This window comes from Agrilus planipennis, unplaced genomic scaffold (assembly GCF_000699045.2).
Source record: "Agrilus planipennis isolate EAB-ADULT unplaced genomic scaffold, Apla_2.0 scaffold49, whole genome shotgun sequence".
Classification (NCBI taxonomy): Eukaryota; Metazoa; Arthropoda; class Insecta; order Coleoptera; family Buprestidae; genus Agrilus; species Agrilus planipennis.
The window spans coordinates 924,353-936,747 of record NW_020438913.1 but is presented as its reverse complement, the minus strand read 5'-3'; the positions used below and the strand labels follow the sequence as shown (position 1 = coordinate 936,747).

The following is a 12,395-nucleotide window of genomic DNA, read 5'->3' as shown; positions in this document are numbered from 1 at the left end:
TGAATCAAGACAGGGAACAGAGGCCTACCTGCATTGTTGTATGGAAGCAATTGGGGCGCAAAGAGAGGAGATAAGAAGGTTCGTAAACGAATGGAGGGAAGATATGCTAGAGGATACGATGAGAGGTTAGGGTCGCTGCTTAGCATTCGGGATGATTCCGGTTAAAAATCTTTCTGTGGTTTCTTTTTTGTTTTCACTTTTTTCACTCTCTTCTGTCTTCATTTCGTCCGTCTCATCTTTCTGATTCCAACCACCATCCACCCATTCACACGATCCCTAAACGAAGCCGAAGAGGCTCTTTCTTCCTACCCTCTGACGTAGTCTAGTATTCGTAATTCTCAAAAATTTTGTTTCGTTTTTGGAACCGAACGGCATAGTCTAAAGGTTTAGACCATTCCTTAGCATTCGGGAGGACAACGATTCGATTCTGGGTTCGCCAGTAATATTCCACATTTCGCTCTTTTCTGATTTCATTTTTCCCGTCCCATTTTTTTCACCCAAATACCACCCCCAACCATTCCCACGATTCTTAAAACGACCTTCTGACCTACCCTCTAACGTAGTCCGGAGAGACTGCCTGTCCAGCAACATTGGTAGCTGGTGGGAACTATTTAAAGTTTTTATTTACTGTTTTGATACTTGTCCAGGTCTTTATCATTCGTAAATTGTTTTCCACATTCATATTATTCTATTGTTTGTTATTCAACTTTGATAAACTTTTGTTTTTATTCTTCATTTTTGTGTTATATACTTTTTGGGGCATAAATTATAAAATCTCCTAAGAATGATATACGTTTCTTACAAAAATTTTTAACTAGATGGCACGAACTCAGTAACCAGATGTTCGTTTAACAAAGACTAAGTGCACTGTATTTCCTTTTACTTTCGTAAAGAACGTCTAAGAGCCACATCCGGTTAACTTTGTCTTTTTCGAACAAAATGCCTATCGAAAGTTATAGACGTTGAGTGCTTGCCCAAGATGTTCGAACGACAAAGCAAACCTTTCTTCGTCTGCTATTAAGTATCGACCGTAAAACTTCCAAAAATACTTACATCTTACCTCGAAACCATAACTGTGGTAAAAGTAAAACACAACATTATGGGTTATTAAATTATGACATTGTCCGTTGTGTTTTGTGTTTGGATGCTCCAAATTTAGTTTTAGTAGGTATTATTCTGTTGGTTGTGGGCACTGTTGGATTCAAAATGACATTTTATATAACAAAGAGAAATGGTCACTACTATCGGATACCTAGGTTTTTGAATATTATTCTATTCTGTTCTTCTTTTTGTCAGAAATATCCAACGCTTTTTAACAGAAATTAATTTCTCTAAAATAAAGCTTCACCATCAAATTTAATTTTAGATTAGATTAGAACATTCCAATTCTGAGAAAATTATATATGAAAATATTAAGGTCTGACGGCCTTATGATGATGATACGTATATACAAACCTAGTAAGTATTGTAATTTTTGGTGGGTTTAACAAAATTGACTTCTAAGACTGATAACGACAAAACTATTTATTTACTCTAATGTTGGTATATCACTATTCACTGCGCTATTTATTTCACTGCTATCACTGTCAATTTATTTCTGGATTCACTTCGGCAACGGTCAATTTATTTCTTCTTTTCTCGGCGATCGTCTCTTCCTTTAAATACTCTTTTGTTTACTTTAGGGAAACTTCTCGAAACGTCCGGATAGTTTATTTTTTCTTTGAACTGTTTAACTGCTTTCCCAGAACACATGTACGACACACACATTTACAAATACGGCGCACATGAAGAAAGGCGCCCGCGGCTAGTCGGCGAATCGATAAGCCGTTCACGCACACGTGTGCCCGATCGCACAGTATAATACGTGAAATTTGAATATTTTATGAAATTTCCTTAGGATATAAATACTGGCGGAGGCGCTACGCATATTAAGCTTATATACCAGATTAGGTAAGATACTTTGACACACTGACGGCATTTTGGAGATAAGCTGCTAAATGATCGATTGATTGTATGCTATAAGCCATAAGGGAGCATTAAATTGACGTTTGACGATGTAACTTTCTCATAAACTTTTTATATTTTCATCTATAAAGAGTTTCATCCTGCAATGGCATAGGTATATACGACGCGACGTAGTTAGAAGTTCATTGCCATAAAGTTCAAACCGTTACAATATTATGAAATTACATTTCACTGTACAGGGACGCATCTCCTCATATACTAAAAAAATCAGGCAGTTTATGAACTCTTACGTGTCTTAAACAAAGTTTTGGTTTTTAGACGATTGTTTATTATATTTTTTTAGGAGGTTTTACGTTTTGAAGCAAATGATAGTATTTGACTTTTTAATTGTTTAAACATGATTGAATTTAGTCTCCGTCCTTGTCCAGATAGAAAATTTGCTGATGCTAATGAAAGTTATATTTTTCCTTTAAAATTTATCCATCCTGTCCAATAATGCCAACTTAAAAAATTTTGATGGTTTATAAATGCATAGTGCGTAACTAATTTCTATCAATAATGTAAAACAAATAATTTTAAACCAGTTATTAACTGAAAACCACTTAATTTTAATGGCTGAATATTTTTATCTTGAAACAAAAGTAAAAGTAAACAAGAAAATTGAATAGTTGAATTCTTAACAAATATTTAATAATAAAAAAATCATGTTCAGGTCTTCTTGTTTTTCTTCTTCATATTTTCCTACGTTCTTTTATTCTATCGTCTTCTTCCTCTTCTACTTCTGCCATCAACTTCTTCTTCTGAGCAAAAATTCTTTGGATTATATTGAGTTTTTAACAGAAATATTTTGAGGTTGATTTGACCCAGACCCATTTTTACAGAAATACCTATGGTTGTATTTGAGCCACCTTCGGGGATCGATTCCCCATATTTAATCTCGCGATGAAGATCAGATAACCTCATATCAGTTAAAATGTTGATCTCACGAAGAATTATATATTTTATTTGATGTTTTTTCACTCAAATGTCACTAATGTATTGGGAATAAAAAGTGTTTCATCAGTGACTTTTATTTCAATAAGAAGATAAGTTATAGGCGGATGATGAGGATATCGTGGGTAGAAAAGGTTAGAAATGAAGAGGTATTGGGAAGAATAGGAGAACAGAGGACTCTATGGAAGTTAATACAAAATAGGCGAGATAGGTTGGTAGGACACCTTCTCAGGCATGAAGGTCTAGTCAGAGACATATTAGAGGCAGAAACAGGAGTTAGGAGGGGTAGAGGTAGACCTAGATTAGATTACTCTTCGCAAATAGTTAAGGATGTGGGCTGTTCTAGTTTTAGGGAAATGCGAAGTTTAGCTCAGGATAGGAAAGAGTGGAGGTACGTGTCCAACCAGTCTAAGGACTGATGACCTTATGATGATGATGAAACTATATTATAATGTTATTAATTTTCATAAAAGTTCTCTTTAAGTGAGACATACCCAGAAAAGAAGGTATTTTCATTTGTTGAGTCAACTTTACGGAGAAAAAGCTCGTAGAATCTTCTAACAATTTTCTTCAACACGTAAACCAAACACGGGTTGTAAGTTATAAAACTCTATTGTTATTGTTAATCCTCATTGAATATCAAGCGAACGTAGCAGGTTTCTCAGCTAGAAGAAACAAGAAGTCTGAAATTTGTGACCCATGTGAAAGACATCATGTACATCCATCTAGAATTGAAACAGTAGAAATGGTCTACAGTTGGGACCATTAAAATTGTCAAAATTCGCAATACATTATTTGCGGGAATCAACGTATCTTTTTTCTTGTTTCCACTTGGGACTATAGTCATTTGCTGCGTTTGAACAAGCCCTTGTTAGTACTTGTTGGGGTAGGTACTGACAAAGTAAAGCGAGAAAACCGAATAATGGTAGTACAGCGGTTAGAGATTGCTTATAGGTACAAAAAGATCAGGGCCGGTTTTATAACTGCGTGGTTGGAATTTTAACTTTGTATAAATTCCGATGCTGGTAGCATACTGAAATTTTGCTTTTCTGTATCATTTTCTCTTATACATCGATTGGTGTAATGTTTCTCCTTTTTCTTTATTAGTGTCCGCTGCAATTCCTACCTGACATCCCTTTTATATGCTTACGATATTCCCTACAACGTCTGTCGTGAGTAAAAGTAGACGTTCTGTTAGCAACCGTTCTAATCTAGTTCTAAGTCGAAAGGATAAAATAAATGTGACAGTTTTATTACAACTATATGCACATCTTTCTTACAACTGTGTAATCTACAATCTGCTTACCTATATTATTTTAATGTTCTTTCAAATGCATGGTTTATTGTCTGAATGGAAATGAATAGATCAACAAGTGACTGTAATTGTCAAATTCGAGAACGTGTGTATTGTTGAATTTCACATTGTCTTTATAATAACAGACGATCGTTACAATGTTACCAAGCTGCCGAAAGGGCATAATGTCACTACCGAAATACGTACAGATGGTTTGTTATGTTCAAAATTAGCAAGGCATAGGGTGAATATTAATAAACAGTAAACGTGAAAAATTATATCTTTGGGGTAGATGTATGATAAAATATCGTATACGAAGAAATTGTGAAGAAAATACGGCACCTTCGGGTCGGGTAACAATTCACACCCTTGCATTCTTTCCTTGGTGCGCAATACATAATACTAAGATGCAAGTTTGTAAATTGTGTTATTTATTTAAACAAATTGAAAATCCATAACATTTGATAGTATTATGAACCAAGAAATTGAGAAAATTGACAAATACTTCTTTACTGCATGAATGTATGTTACCGGAAATGTATGAAATCTAGGAATTGTAAACAATTCCTAGGAAATGTATACAATTCCGAGGCTATTTAGGAAATATATAAAATATTGTTTCAAAGATTTTTTCATACACACATATCCTGGGATATGTACCTATACAATTCCTAGGAATTATATATTTCGATATTGAACTAGGAAATGTATAGAACTAATGCTTTCTGTGAATGAAATTTTGAACAACAGCGACGTGGATACGCGGTTTTAGTGTGATCGTCTGATCGGATGACGCAATACCCTCCCCTAGCTCCGCTACCCGCGTACTCACTAAAATCTTGAATGTAATACCTTTCTTATTTAGGAAATGTATAGAATTCCTAGGAAATATGTCTTATACAATTTATTTCACACACTTCCGGGTGATTTTAGGAATTATATACACTTCCTGTGAATTGTATACAATGACGGACTACACACATTTCCGTTAACATACATAAAGAAACCTTCAAATTACATTAGCAGGAACCTTCTTACATATTTCCAAGAAAAGTGAAGTGTACCTCCTTCTTAGAAAAAGTAAAAAAAAACTAATTTATTAACTAATTAATCCAAAGAAAGCACTCAATACCCCACGAAATTTTACACCCTTCGTATTTCCATTAACATCTCTTGTTTCACAATGTTAGTTTAATATCTGTGTAGCTTTTGTTTTCAATCAATACTTCTTTTGTATACTACGAAGTTATAGAAACAAATCATCAACTTAAGGTTGTCTGTTCAAAGACTGGTTAGTCACACGCCCCTGCTTTTCTTAATTTTCCCCATTTCCTTTAAAGTAGGATATCCGACATCCCTATAACTATTTGTGAACAGTAACAAAATCTAAGTCTACGTTTGCTCTTCTTCACTTCTTATTCGACTGCTAATATATCTGTAACTAGCCTCTCATATCTTATCACTCCTTTTTCTTATTGATTCAATCATAAGCCTTGGATTTTAAGAACATACCGTCGAGAAAATCACCGACGAAGTTCATCGACGGAAAGGTCGACCTATGTGAAACTGTATTTTTAAAATCATCCGTTTTAAAGTTTTAACGTAATTTTAGTGTAATTTCTCATCAGTTCTTAACTGTAATTGTAAGATTGTGGACATTTTATAAGTTAAATTTACCCTATAAAATATGAAGAATGCTATTCATCATATGATCATCATCATCATAAGGTCGTTAGTCCTAAGACTGGTTGGACACGCACCTCTTTCCTATCCTGAATTAATATTCGCAAATCCCTAAAACTAGAACAACCTACATCCTTAACCATTTGCGAACAGTAAACTAATCTAGGTCTACTTCAACCCCTCCTAACTCCCGTTTTTGCCTCTAATATGTCTCTGACTAGATCTTCATTCCTGAGAAGGTGTCCTAGCAACCTATCTCGCCTATTTCTTATTGACTTCCATAGAGTCCTCTGTTCTCCTATTCTCTCTAATGTCTCTTCATTTCTAATCTTCTCCATTCACGTTATCCTCATCATTCGCCGGTAACACCACATTTCTTCACACGCTTCTAACCTTTTCTTTTCCGCCTCATCCACTGTTCATTCGACAAATACACCATCCATACACATACATCTTTAACAGTCTTTTTCGAATTTCTAAATTAAAACCGTTCGCGAGCATAAAAGTGACCTTATATCCCTATTACTCCTTCCGTCCTGACTTATCTGACTTATACCTAAAATCAGCCACTTTTTCTAATTTTTCTTCTCCTATCTTCATATTCCCTCTTTCCCTACTTTTTCTTTCTCTATAAATATGAAGGAAAGTATTTTTTTCATATGATGTCAAAAATAAAAGATAGAAGGACAGGCACAACACTCTAATGATAAGTTATGTAGAGAATTTTGTTTCTGTGGTTAGGTCATATATAATCACAATTCAGTAATTAATGTCTCCCTTAATTACAGCTTGCAACAGCATTAAATAAGATGCTAATTAGCATGTGTATATCCCTCTCTGCTTTGCAGTGCAAATCGCAGAACTGACACCGTAACCAATCACATACGGATTAGTCTAATAACTTGCTCACCTATTAAACCAGCTCGTCCGATTCCATTATTGGTGTGCTAATTAATGCCCTTATCTGTTTGTGGTAAATAGATTCATGCATTTATGTACTACAACTCTTAATTAGATACTTGAACCAGCATTCGGACATAGTTTGTATTTTAATGGCCATTGTTTTAATGTCTTTTGGTCAATATTTAAATAACATTAATAAGTAGAGTATCTACTATTTAAATCCGTTTGGTCAGTATTTAAATATGAAGGGTTAGTGTTTAAGTCCATACGATCAGTATCTTGTGATAATCAGCATTTGAATAATAAGGATTAGTACAATAGATTCATATGACCAGTACCCTTTAATGATTAGTATTAAAATAAGAATCAGTACACTGGAGCGTCGATTATCCGAACGTTGATCAACCGAAGGCCCATGGATCAAGGCGTAATTGAGACTCTCAAACGATATTATAGAAAAGAATTGTTACTTTTGGAAAAAGAAGAGGAGGGAGAAGAAAGCTTGATAAGAAATCATAAAAACATTGGTTTGAAAGTCACGTTCTACATGGTCAGAGCAACATGGCACGGTGTAAAAGAGCAGAACCTGAAAAAGGCGTGGAATGTATAGGGTTGTTCGGAAAGTTATTTCGTTTTTTTTTGTGGAAATGAAAGACAGTTTTCGTATAATAAACAAATACTTTATTAAATTATATATTGACCGTTCTGGTCCAACACCTTTTGCCATCTTTCTGGTAGTAGCATAATTCCACGCTCATAAAATTTTTGGTCTTTGCTGGCAAAAAACTGATCGAGGAGGTTTTTGACCTCCTCATTTGAGGTGAAGGTTTTACCGTCTAAAAAATTTTGGAGTGACCGGAACAAATAATAATCCGATGGTGCCAGGTCTGGAGAATATGGTGGGTGTAGCATTGTATCCCATTCAAGCTGTAAAAGCTTTTGGCGAGTGACCAAACTTGTGTGAGGTCTCGCGTTGTCTTGGTGAAACACTACACCTTTCCTGTTGATTAGTTCTGACCTTTTCTGTTGAAGTGCATCATTCAGTTTGTCCAGCTGATGACAGTAGACTTCCGAATTAATCGTTGTGTTATCCGGTAAAAGCTAAAAAAAAACGATTCCTTTAAAATCCCACCAAACAGACAGCATCACCTTTTTTTGGTGAATATCGGCTTTGGAAATGGTTTGAGCCGGTTCATCTTTTTTGCTCCATGACCTCTTGCGTTTGACGTTGTTGTATACAACCCATTTTTCGTCCCCAGTGATGATGCGCTTCAAAAACGGATCATTTTCGTGACGTTTGAGAAGCGAATCGCAGACGTCAATGCGGCGACACAGATTTCTCTCTGTGAGAACATGGGGAACCCATACATCGAGCTTCGAGGATAATCCCAGGCCTTTCAAGTGGTCATAAACTGTTGAATTTGATAAATTTAACCTCAATCCGATCTCACGTGTTGTTATTCGCCGGTTCACATCAACTAATGCCTTTATCGCGTCTTTATCAGCTTCAACCGGCCTTCCCGAACGTGGTGCATCTTCGACATCAAAATTGCCGGATCGAAATTTAGCGAACCAGTTCTGGCACTGGCGTACTGTCAACACACCTTCTCCATACACATCAGTCAATTTCTTTCTGGCTTGAACAGCATTTTTACCCTTTCTGTAGTAAAACAGTAAGATATGTCGAAAATGCTGCTTATCGCTCTCCATATTTAAAAGGGCACCAACCAAAAACTACTGCGTAGAATTAATTGGAATTTTTCACACACAAGCCTTGCTATATGAGCTCTCAAAGCATATAAAAATTATATGGCTTAAATATGAAGTTGGGTGCAAAAGAATACAATTAAATCCTCTGTCGGGAAAAAACGAAATGACTTTCCGAACAACCCTATAGTTTTGTGTATAGGGGAAAATCCTCAAAGTGGATGTAAAAGTGAGAAGCAGGAAGATATGTCTGAAATGATAGATATGCTAAAAAAAGACTCGATTGTGACGAAAGTGATGAAAAAGTGGTTCAACAATGGATGGATATGTATGAAGATACCGGGTACCAAATTATGCAGGATAGCGAAATTTTAGACCTTAAGACCAATAAGGCTGACGCCACCCCTAGCTCCTCATCATCTATAAGTTCAGATAATGAAGATGAAAACATAATTGGTGCTGCTGAAGCGATTACATGCTTAGATATTGCCTTGCGTTGCTTTGAAACACAAGCCGAAAGCGACCAGTATGAAATATCTGTCCTTAAAAAAGTACGTAACCTAGCCTCTAGAAGCTTACTTCTGCAGACGAAGATTGAAGATTGTTTTAAGCGTTAATTGTACCTAGTACATACATGTTTTACTACAAGATCGTCTGCACTTTTTTTTTGTTTAATTCCTGTTTGTCTTTTGTGATTTTTTTGCGAAAAAGTTCGAGTTCATGCAGATGGGCATTTCAAGAGTCCACATAACTAAAAGTACAGATATTTTGAGTAAAATCACCGAGTGGAACTTCGTACTGGTTTTGAACTTTACTCTTTACTAGTGTGGTCTCCCTCAAACCCCACCCCCTAGTACAGATCCTCTTTAATAGTTTGAAACTCTGTCTTCAACCGTAATCTCACAATGATTGAGAGGACAAGATCTTAACTAAGAATGACATCCTAGGGTATAGAAACTCGTTTTATGATTTTCAAACGTTTTTATGAGAAGTTTTGAGTTATACAAAACTGTACTACCCTTTGAAAATGGTTTAAACATCGAAACAATCGTCAGAGAAATAAATGAACATTGTGAAAGTTGCCAAGTGTTTTAATTCCTTTACTTTACTTTTATAAAAATGTTTCACCAAGTGCTAAGCGAGTTTACAATTTCAATTATCCTTAACTATTTATAAACAGTAATCTAATTTGGATCCTCCTCTATTCCTCTCATTATATTTGATTCTCATTTTTACTCACTTTCAGTAAAGGAAACTCCTTGCCTATTAGGAGCTTTTGGACATGTTGCTATGGGGAGAATTTTCACTTTATTTAATTCAGCAGAATCAGTAGGTATAAACATATTTAAAGTTTATGAGTTTGTATAATTGAATGGACTTGATGTGATTCGTATTTATACAAGCATAATTTATTTATAAAGAGGAATACATATATAAATTAAATCGTGTCTCAACACGCACGAATAAATGTAAAATGGGGACAGTAATTAAAGCATCTTTCTTAGTAAATATTATTTCGCTTTCCAGCTTCCACCGGAAAGTGTAATTAATTTTACAACCCTTCTGGACATCTATTAAATAACTTTAGCTGTACCATCTCGTTTATAAATCTCAATATAACAACATGATAAGGACTTCAATTAAAAGACCGTATCTTTTTGCAAAATTGACGCTGTAAAAAGTACGAATACGCTTGCAAAGAAACAAACAGTAAACGAGAAAACAAATACAACTAAAAACCTGCAAGGTAAAGTCATGTTAAAAGCTTTTAGCAGTTGTAAGATTATAAGTAGTATTATAATAATGATTATAGAAATTCTTATTGACTCCTACATTCATTTACATAGTCTTGCGGGGCATTCTTGTAGTACATTCGATTTTATTCCTGATGTAAGTTTGAATCTGAGATAACGGGTATTTTTTCACCCTGTAATAGACTGTTTTTGCAAACCAGGTTGTAATGGATGTATGATTTATACACATTAATAAAACTTAAGGCGTGTAACCTTTTCTTTGCGAAGTTCATGACTTCAGCCTAGAGATTTATATTATATAAGCTTTTATCCATTGCTTCGCTCGCGTTGATGTCCTAAATACGTGTCAAAGATCATCGAAAATACAGTTCGATTCTCAATTCGCCTGTAATGAATTGTATCGCGCGTATCACAATTTCAATTCCTCATATCTCAGACACCAGACATATCAAAAGTCAAGATGGAAGTCTATCTATTAGATGTGTGTTAGAAGGTGCAGTCACTTTTGTATTGAAAAGAAAATGATCTCAAACCAAAAATGAATCAAATTATTTCGATTTTCGTGAGAGTGGACAGCTCGTTTCTGCTATATCATGGTTGCTAGGAGATCGCTTGGCGTAGGTAAGGTCTACTATCGAAAAACATGTTTTTCATCCATTTTAAATATTCAGCACAATTGTCAATAAATTAATTTATACTGAAAAACTTAAAGTAATGACAAATAGTTAACAACAGGTATAAACAAACAACAAATTATCAGGTAGGAGACAAAAGCCACTGCGGGAGATTAAGTTTAACAGTTGTATCATTACTCTTGCTCGTCTTCCGGGAAGAAACTATACTCTGCACAGGGATCTGGTGGTTCGCTCTCTCAGTTTCAGTACAGGGTTGGAATCGTCAACCCAACGCCAGTCTATGATGTACTCGACGATGTCCCAACCGTATGGACCAGTGGATCACCTCTTCCTCGAGGCCCCATGCCCGAATCGAAGACCTCACATTATCTCCATCCCAGACTTCACTTGGTCTTCCCGTTTCCTTATTTACCTTTGCCCTTTATGGGACCCTTACTCTTCCTTATCTTCCGGGAGAAAGGTATCAGCTGCAACGGGGATCCGGTGGTTCGCTTTCTAAGGGGAGATTTCAGTTTTAGTAGAGGGTTAAAATCGCCAACCCAACGCTAGTCTGATGTACCCGACGATTTCCGAACCGTACAGATTAGTGGATCACCTCTTCGTCCCGGTCTCATGCCCGATTCGCAGACTTCACTTTATTTTCAAACCAAACTTCACTTGGTCTTCCCGTTTCCTTATTTACCTTTGCCCTTTATGGGACCCTTACTCTTCCTTATCTTCCGGGAGAAAGGCATCAGCTGCAACGGGGATCCGGTGGTTCGCTTTTTAAGGGGAGATTTCAGTTTTAGTAGAGGGTTGAAATCGCCAAACCAACGCCAGTCTATGATGTACCCGACGATTTCCGAACGGTACAGATTAGTGGATCACCTCTTCGTCCCGGTCTCATGCCCGATTCGCAGGCTTCACTTTATTTTCAAACCAAACTTCACTTGGTCTTCCCGTTTCCTTATTTACCTTTGCCCTTTATGGGACCCTTACTCTTCCTTATCTTCCGGGAGAAAGGTATCAGCTGCAAAGGGGATCCGGTGGTTCGCTTTCTAAGGGGAGATTTCAGTTTTAGTAGAGGGTTGAAATCGCCAACCCAACGCCAGTCTATGATGTACCCGACGATTTCCGAACCGTACAGATTAGTGGATCACCTCTTCGTCCCGGTCTCATGCCCGATTCGCAGACTTCACTTTATTTCCATACCAAACTTCACTTGATCTTCCCCTTTCCACATTTACCTTTGCCCTTCATAGGACCTTTACCCATCCTTGCCTTCCGGAAGGAAATTATCCGCTGCAAAGGGATCCTATGGTTCGCTCTCTAAGGGGAGATATTAGTTTCAGTACAGGGTTGGAATCGTCAACCCAACGTCAGTCTATGATGTACTCGACGATGTCCCAACCGTATGGACCAGTGGATCACCTCTTCCTTCAGGCTTCATGCCGATTCGCGGACCTCACTTTATCTCTATCC

At 36.4% G+C, this 12,395-nt stretch overlaps 1 protein-coding gene across 10 annotated transcripts in view; it reads left to right on the top strand.

Annotated features, from left to right (window-relative positions):
* Positions 1-12,395, top strand: part of LOC108733410 (disks large 1 tumor suppressor protein) — a 436,917-nt gene that overhangs the window by 307,619 nt on the left and 116,903 nt on the right. The gene's annotated exons all lie outside the window — the stretch shown is intronic.